We start from the raw sequence: 10,043 nt of genomic DNA, 5'->3' as shown, positions 1-10,043 counted from the left end.
GACTGAAAAATAAACAACTCTTCTAGTATCCATAAGAGAGGTGAGAAAGCAGAGCAAACCACTGCCTCCAAGATTGGAGAGACAGACAGGCAAATGCAGGGAGTCACAGCTTACTAGAGCAGAGACTCACAAGCAGAAATCACTGCAGGAAACAGTACCAAGATAGGAAAACCTGAACTGTAATTATGATTTGGAGGTTCAGTGTTGATAACTCTGAGATTTAAAAACTCCAAGTGGAGGGGCTGGCCCCGTGGCCGAGTGGTTAAGTTCGCGCGCTCTGCTGCAGGCGGCCCAGTGTTTCGTTAGTTCGAATCCTGGGCGCGGACATGGCACTGCTCATCAGACCACGCTGGGGCAGCGTCCCACATGCCACAACTAGAGGAACCCACAACGAAGAATACACAACTATGTACCAGGGGGCTTTGGGGAGAAAAAGGAAAAAATAAAATCTTAAAAAAAAAAAAAAAAAAAAAAACTCCAAGTGGACCCCATCATAGGGAGGCCTCCAACAATTTTTTGAATTTACCTCCAGGAGGCTAACCAGGTTCTCATAGTACATATCAGAGCAAAATCCCCTCATCCTTCTTGTAGGCGGAGGAGAAAAGGAACCACTTAGAAATACTCCAGAGAACTCTGTTCTTCTTAACAAGGACTGACCTCAGAAGAAACCAGTTAACCAGAGTATAACCTGCCGGGGTATGATCAGAGCCTAACTGACCTGGAAGAAAGAAAATATCCTGTTCCGGCACACTCTAGCCATTCCATCCCTGTAAGCATGGAGAAAAAAACAGAAATGCTCGTGAAGTTCAAAATTTTACAACAGTTCTTTTTGCCAGGGACATCATGTTGGGCTATAAAGAAAAATCACAAGGCACACCAAAAGACAAAAAAACTGAAGAGACAGAGTAAGCATCAGAACCAGACATGGTAGAGATGTTGGAATTATCAAACCAGAAATTTAAAACAACTATAATTAATAAGCTAAGGGCTCTAATGGATAAAGTAGACAGCATGCAAAAACTGATGGGCAATGTAAGCAGAGAGATGGAAATCCTAAGAAGACTCTAAAAGAAACATCAGAGTTCAAAAACACTGTAACAGAAGTGAAGAACACCTTTGATGAGCTTATTAGTAGACTGGACACAGCTGAGGAAAGAATCTCTGAGCTTGAGGATATCTTAAAAAAAAGTCTCCAAAACTGAAAAGCAAAGAGAATGAAGACTGAAAAAAACCCCAGAATATCTGAGGACCATGGGATGACTACAAGAGGTATAGCAAATGCATAATGAGAACATCAAAGGAGAAGAGAGAAAGAACAGAATAAATATTTGAAGCAATAATGACTGAGAATTTTCCAAAATTAATGTCAGACACCAAATCACACATCCAAAAAGCTCAGAGAACATCAAGAAGGATATGTGTGAAAAGAACTACATCTAGGCATATCACTTTCAAACCACGGAAAATCAGAGATGAATAAAAAAATCCTGAGATAACCAGAGGAAAAACCACTTTCCCAGTAAAGGAACAAGGACACGAATTACATCTGACTTTTCAGAAACCATGTAAGCAAGAGAGGGGAGGAAGGTAAATATTTAAAGTGTTGAGGAAAAAACCCCACTTACCTAGAACTATGAACCCTGAGAAATTACCCTTCAAAAGTGAAGGAGAAATAACGACTTTCTCAGAAAAACGAAAATTAAGAGAATTTGTTGCCAGTAGCCTGCCATGCAAGCAATGTTTAAAGAAGTTTTTAAGAGAGAATGAAAAAGATATAGGTCAGAGACTTGGATGTACATAAAGAAAGGAAGAGCATTGAATAAGGAATAAATGAAGGTAAAAGAAAAACTTTTATTTTTCTTAGTCTTAATTGATCTAACAGAAACAGTTTGTTCAAAATAACAATAGCAAAAGATGTTCAATAATGTATACTTGTATATAAGTAAAATGAATGACAACAATGATACCAGGGATGGGAGAGAGGAATTAGGATTATTTTGTTATTTTAAGGTATTCGTGCTACCCATGAAGTGGTATAGTGTTATTTCAAAGTGGACTTGGATTAGTTGTAAAAGTATATTGCAAACTCTAGGGCAATCACTAAAAAAGTTTGAAAATAAGCATAAAGATATGCTAAGAAACTAGAGAAAATGGACTCATAAAATTCTCAATTAAAACAACAAAAGTCGGAAAAAGAGTGGAAGACAAAAATAAGAGTAAAGAATAAGGCAACAATTAGAAAAGAGTAACAAACATGGTAGATATTAATCCAAATATATCAATAACCACATTGAATGTCAATGTTCTAAAACACACCAAATAAAAGGAAGACATTGTCAGAGTGGATTAAACCAACTCTACATTATCTCTAAGACATCTTCTTTAAATACAAAGACATACAGATTAAAAGTAAGTGGATGAAAAAATATACAATGCTAACATTGATCAAAAGAAAGCAAGAGTAGTTATATTAATTTCACACAGAGCTGACCTCAAAGCAAGGAAAATTATCAGAGATAAGGAAAGGCATTACGTAATGATAAAGGGGTCATTTCTCCAAGAATACATAACAATCTTAATGTGTATGTACCTGACAACAGAGCATCAAACTATGTGAGGCAAAAAGTGATAGAACTTCAGTAAGAAATAGATGAACCCACTCTCATAATTAGAGACTTAAACACTCCTCTATCAGATTTGGACAGATCCAGCAGGCAGAAAAGCAGTAAGGACATAGTCGAACTCAACAATATTATCAATCAACTGGATATATTGGACATCTATAGACTACTTCATCCAACAACAGGAGAACACACGTATTTCTCAGGGTCGTATAGAACTTTCACCAACATAGACTACATTCTGGGCCATAAAACACACATTAGCAAATATAAAAGAATAGAAATCATACAATGTGTTCTTTCATACCACAATGGAATCATGAGAAATGAACAACAGAAAGATAACTGGAAAATCCCGATATACGTGGAGATTAAACAACACATGAGTTCTAAACAGCACATGAGTCAAAGAAGAAATCTCAAGAGAAATTTTAAAATATCTTGAGCTAAATGAAAATGAAAACACAACTTACCAAAATTTGTGGGAGGCAGTGAAAACAGTACTTAGAAGGGAAATTTATAGCATTGAATGCTGATGTTAGAAAAGAAAAAAGCTCTAAAATCAGTAATCTAAACTTCTACCTTTTGACACTAGATAAAAAAAGAGCAAATTAAATCCAAAGTAAGCAGAAGAAAATAAATAATGAAAATTAGAGCATAAATCAATGAAATTGGAAAAAGGAAATTAATGAGTAAATCAACAAAACCAAAAGCTATTTCTTTGAAAGGATTAATAAAATCGATAAGCTTCTAGTGAGATTATAAGAAAAAAAAAGAGGACACAAATTATTAAGATCAGAAACAAAAGGAGTATCACTTCAGATCACATGGACATTAAAAAGATAACAAAGGAAAAATATGAACAATTCTATGCTCACAAATTTGATAATCTAGATGAAATGAACAAATTCTTTGAAAGACAGAAGCTGCCGAAACTCACATAAAAAGAAACAGACAATCTGAAGAGGCCAATATGTATTAAATAAATTGGATCAATAATTAATAGCCTTCCAAAACAGAAAGCCCTCACCAAGATGGGTTTACTGGTGAATTCTACCAAATATTTAAGGAAGAAATTATACTAATTCTTTCTAATCTCTTTCAGAGTTAGAAGCAGAAGGAATACTTCCTAATTCATTCTATGAGGCCAGCACTACTCTAATACCAAAATGGAATAGAGACATTACAAGAAAAAAACAACAGACCAATATGTCTCATGAACATAGGTATACAAGTTCTCAGCAAATTATTAGCAAATCAAATCCAACAATGTGTAAAAGGAATTATACACCATAACCTAGTGGGTTTTGTCCCAGGTATGTAAGCCTGGCTCAACATTTGAAAATCAATTAATGTAATCCATCACATCAACAGGCTAAAAAAAGAAAAATCACAAGATCACATCAACAGATGTAGAAAAAGCATTTGACAAAATCCAACACCCATTCACGATAAAAAAATGAAAAACTCTCAGTAAACTTGGAATAGAAAGAAACTTTCTCAACTTGATAAAGATTATCTACAAAAAAAATCTACAGCTAACATTATACATAATCCTGAGAAACTCAAAGTTTTCCCACTAAGATGATGAAAAAGGCAAAATATCCTCTCTCACCACTTTTTTCAACATTGTACTGGAAGTTCTAGCTAATGCAGTAAGACAAGAAAAGGGGAAAAAATATATATATATATATACAGGTTGGGAAGGAAGAAATAAAACTACCTTTGTTCACAGATGACATGATACTCTATGTAGAAAATCCAAAATAATCAACCAAAAAACTCTTGGAACTAATAAGTGATTATAGCAAGGTTGTAGGCTATAGTGTAGTATACAAAGTTAATTGCTATCCCATATAACAGCAATGAACAAGTGGATTTTGAAGTTAAAAACAGAATTCAATTTACATTAGCACTCAAAAACGGTAAGGACATGAAATGAAATACTTAGGTATAAACCTAACAAAATATGAACAAGGTAAATATGAGGAAAACTACAAAATTCTGATGAATAAAATACAAAAGAACCAAATAAGTAGAGAAATATTCCATGTTCATGGATAGGAAGACCTAATATTGTCAAGATATCAGTTCTTCCAAATTTGATCTATAGATTCAATGCAATCCCGATCAATCCCCAGCGAGTTATTTTGTGGATATTGACAAATTGATTCTAAAAGTTATATGGAGAAGCAAAAGATCCAGGATAGCCAACACAATACTGAAGAAGAAGAACAAAGTTGGAGGAGTGCCACTACCACATGTCAAGACTTATTATAAAGCTATTGTAATCAAGACAGTGTGGTATTTGTGAAAGAATACACAAATAAACCACTGGAACAGAATAGAGGGCCCACAAATAGACCCACACAAATATAGCCAAGTGATTTTTGACAAAGGAGCAAAGGCAATATATTAGAGCAAAGATAGTCTCTTCAACAAATGGTGCTGGAACCTCTGGACATCTACATACAAAATAATGAATCTAGATACAGAACTTATACCTTTCACAAAAATTAACTCAAAGTGAATCATAGACCTAAATGTAAAATACAAAACTATAAAATTGCTAGAAGATAAAAGAAGAAACCTAGATGATCTTGAATATGATGATGACTTTTTAGCTACAACACCAAAGGCATGATCCATGACAGAAATAGTAGATGAGTTGGACTTCATTAAACGAAAAACTTCTGCTCTGCAAAAGACAGTCAAGAAAATTAGAAGACAAGCCACAGACTGGGAGAAAACATTTGCAAAGGACATCTGATAAAGGATTGTTATTCAAAATATACAAAGAACTCTTAAAAGTTAACAAAAAAATAAAAATCTGATTTTAAAATGTGCCAAAGACCTTAACAGACATCTCACCAAAGAAGATATACAGATAGCAAATAAGCATATGAAAAGATTCTCCACATCTTATATTATCAGGGAAATGCAAATCAAAACAACAATGAGATACCACTACACACTTATCAGAATAGCTGAATCCAGAACACTGACGACATCAAATCCTGGAGCAACAGGAACTCTCATACATTGCTGGCAGGAATGCAAAATCGTACAGCCACTCTGGAAAGCAGTTCTGCAGTTTCTTACAAAACTGAACTTATTCTTACCATATAATCCAGCAGTCACACTCCTTGGTATTTACCAAAGAAATTAAAAACGTATGGCCACACAAAAACCTATCTAAGGACGTTTATAGCAGCTTTATTCATAATTGCCAAAACGTGGAAGCAACCAAGATGTCCTTCAATAGGTGAATGGATAAATAAACTTTGCTGCATCCAGACAGTGGAAGAGTATTCAGCATTAAAAACAAATGAGATATTAAGCCATAAAAAGACATGGAGGAATCTTAAATGCATATTGCAAAGTGAAACAAGCCAGTGTGAAAAGGCTACCTACTGCATGATTCCAACTATGAGACATTCTGGAAAAGGTAAACTATGGTGACAGTAAAAAGATGAGTGGTTGCAGAGTTTGGGGAGGGAGAAGGTATGAATAGATGGAGCACAGAGGATTTTTAGGACAGTGAAAGTATTTTGTATGATGATGGAATTATGGAATTATGTCATTACACATTTGTCCAAACCCATAGAATGTACACCACCAAAAGTGAACCATAATGTAAACTATGGACTTTGGGTGATTATGATTTGTCAGTGTAGTTTTATCACTTATAACAAATATACCACTCTGGTGGGAGATATTGATAAAGTAGGAGGCTATACATGTGTAGGAGTGAGAGTTATTTGGGAAATCTTGTAACTTCTTTCAGTTTTGCTGTGAACCTAAATGTGCTCAAAAGAATAACGTTTTTTTTCTTAAAAAAAAAGAAAAGAAAAGAAAAGAAATATAAGGTCCTTGTCTCCTAGTCTCCATGGGAGGGTTGTTGTTCAACTTCAATAAACACCAATTAATAAGCACAGATGACCTAATTACATAGAGCAACTTCGCCCCTAACCTCCTCCAGTACTTTGTCACTAGCTCACCCCAGTGCTTAAAAACTCCCCTGTCTTTTGTTTCAATGGAGTTGAGTTCAATCTTTCTCTCCTTCTGCAATAGTCTTGAATAATGTTTTCCTTCCCTGTTTAACTTGTCCAGTACAATTTTACATTGACAACTTCTGTAGAATTCCTCCTGCGTGTTTAAGGGCAACAAGACCTTGCCTGCAGGCTCAGTACTGGTCTGGGATTTGACATCAACCCAATCTTGAATATGATGTAAGGAAGTTAAGAAATCCTAGTTCAACAACTCATGAGTCAGCAATGGGCTTACTTTGACCACACAATTTTTACAATAGGGCTTTTACATTGCATCTGAAATAACACTCCTCTTTGTCTCCATTCATGGGCTATATCTCTTGGCCTCTCTCAGCAAGATTTCTTGCCCTACAAAGTTTCCCATTATCTAATTCCTCCAAGATCTTACTGTCTCCAAGTTCTAATCCCATGAAGAACGAGATCCCAGTTCACGAACCCTACATTTTCTATGTGACAATTCCTATAGGGACCTTTATTTTGGAAGCTCAGAACCATTTTCTGCTCCCTGCCTACTTAGAAATATCAGACAAACTGCTACCTGGATTATTCCATAACATAGATTATCATATACCCTGGAGTTGTTATTTGTCCTGCCAAATGGAACTATCACTCACCACTTAGATCTTGTTACAAGCCTGAGTCTCTGCCCTACCTCATGAGTGGGCCTGGATTTCCAGGGTATGCTGTCTGCTGGTCAATCTTATCCCCAGGCACCTCTCAGGTGAAAATTCAAGGTCAAAGTCTATGTTGAGACAGGATGGTGACCTAACTGCTAACACTGGGGATGGAGAGACAGGCTCAGTGGCATCTGTGTTTTGTTCTAGGCTGCAGCGTTCTAGGCTTTAATAAGTTTTCTATCATTTTTAAAATCAATCTAGGAATATCACTTTAAAATGAGTTGAGTTTATGGTTTTATATTCAATTTAAGCATATTATGTTTTATTCAATTTAGGCACATCAGTTTAGAATAATATGTCTTGGAATGCCTATAAATATGAATACAATTCTTTGGAGGATCAAACAAAATTCCATAAAAAACTTTTCAAATATTAAAAAATATTTAATTTACAAAGAAAATAGCAAATGCATGAGAGACCAGTGGAGAGGCATCTGTGGCTCCCAGCAATGACATCACAATGTTAGACACAAATTTCCTCTTTCCATCTGGTACTTACACTGGGGAATTGAAAGAAGAACTAGATGAAAACAATAAAGAAAATAAAATCTTCTTGCCATTTTCTTCAAATTTCTCCTTCAATTCAGTCTGCTTGTAATGGAAGAGACATTTTCTTTTCAGTAATTCCCAGGCAGCATATACTTTCCAAAGAAAGTCTGTACTTCCCCAAAGAATCACCTATGGATATGCTCTTAGGTACCAACTCAAAACACAACCAAAACCATTCCTTCTGTTCTGCACAGAGTGAGCACTGAATTTATTGAATTATATTTACAAACAACTTGGTCACAGACATCACACAAACAGTGCCCATGGAGGACTCTTTTCTATAAAAGTTTAGATAGGCTCTTTTAAATAATCACCTCCCATGTCTACCCAAATCAGTAAGAATATATATTCAAGATAAAGGAAGGAGTGAGATTTTACTATTTGAAGAATTCATTAAAGGGAGATCATACCTTGAACTCAGGTGACATTCAGATATGTTGGGCATGTCTGGCAAACAGGCTAGATCAGCAGTTCTCACCCAGCAATTTTACCCACCAGGGAACATTTTCCAACATCTGGAGACTTTCTGCTTGTTACAACTGCAGGAGGTGGGGAAGGTTACTACTGGCATCTACTGGGTAGAGGCTAGGGATATTGCTAAATATCCTACAATGCTCAGGACAGCCCCCTTAACAATGAATTATCTAGTCCAAAATGTCAATAGTGCAGAGGTTAAGAAAACTTGGGCTAGGCAAATAGAAGGCTCACTGCATAAGAGCTGGGAAGCCTCCTGAAAAAAATCATTCCAAAGTAAGAATGAACTAGAGGGGCCACAGGTAATTCTGAGTATGGCATAACACGCTGTGTTTGTTTCCAACACAGCCCCCTCCCTCACGGGAAGCATCCCTGGTTCCTGGAGAACGTAGAGACAAAGTAACACTGCTGTAGCCTCTCACTGAAAAATCAATAGATCAGCGTGATTTGGAAATCTCTTCTGCAACAATACATACCACAGAAAAAAGACTGGGGTGACCTCTCATTTTCCCCAACAGTAAAAATCACAGAGCTTGGGAAAACTTTGAGTTCCGCCAAGATGGCGTAGCCTCATTCCTCCCAGGTCCTCCCTCTTATAACTAGAATCCCTGGAGATAACTCAACAAACAAGTGTAAGAAGACCCTGAAAGGAAGAGAAAAGAAGTCTGATAGACTAGGGACCTGACAACTTGAGAAACATCACAGAAGTGAGTGGATTCCCTGGGTTTCCTTGCTGCTTCCCATGCATCTCAGAAGACGTGCTCTAGAGGCCTCCAACCCAGAATAGGCAACAGACAAAGTAGGTGCAAGAAAAGTCTGTTTCTGCAAGCCAAGGGACTGAGAAAAGGGTAGCCTAACAATTTTGGCAATACCTGCTTTACTCCAGCCTAACACCGAGGAAAAATCTCCTCCTCCCCCTCACCTCTAGCAGGTTCAGTGGACCAACTAGGGATGGAAGCAAGCACTGACCCAATTTCCCTGCTTGGATAGTGTCAGAGAGGCTGAGTGGGAAGCTGATTTTTAAATCTTTTTTTTTCTAGTTTTATTGAGATACAATTGACATGTAACACTGTGTAAACTTAAGATGTACAGCATAATGATTTGATTTACTTATATTGTGAAATAATTACCACGTAAGTTTAGTTAGCATCCGTCAGCTCATATAGGTACAAACAAAATGTTTTCTTTTGCTTGTGATGAGAACTCTTATGACTTACTCTCAACAATTTACATATATAATTGTGTGTGATTAACAACAGGGATATATTCTGAGAAACATGTCATTAGGTAATTTCATCATTGTGTGAACATCACAGAGTGTACTTACACAAACCTAGAGGGTATAGCCTGCTACACATAGGCTCTATGGTATAGCCCATTGCTCCTAGGCTACAAACCTGTATAGCATGTTAGTTACTGTACTGAATACTGTAGGCAACTGTAACACAATGGTGTTTGTGTATCTAAACATGGAAAAGGTGCAGCTAAAATATAGTATAAAAGATAAAATATGGTATATCTGTATAGGGCATTTACTGTGAATTGAGCTCACAGGATTGGAAGTTGCTTTGGGTAAGTGAGTGAGTGGTGAGTGAACGTGACGGCCTAGGACATTCCTGTAAACGACTGTAGACTTTGTAAACACTGCACACTTAGGCTACACTAAATTTA

This window comes from Equus caballus, chromosome 17, assembly GCF_041296265.1.
Source record: "Equus caballus isolate H_3958 breed thoroughbred chromosome 17, TB-T2T, whole genome shotgun sequence".
NCBI classification, from domain to species: Eukaryota; Metazoa; Chordata; class Mammalia; order Perissodactyla; family Equidae; genus Equus; species Equus caballus.
The sequence above is the reverse complement of the archived record's forward strand: the minus strand, read 5'-3'. Positions refer to the sequence as shown.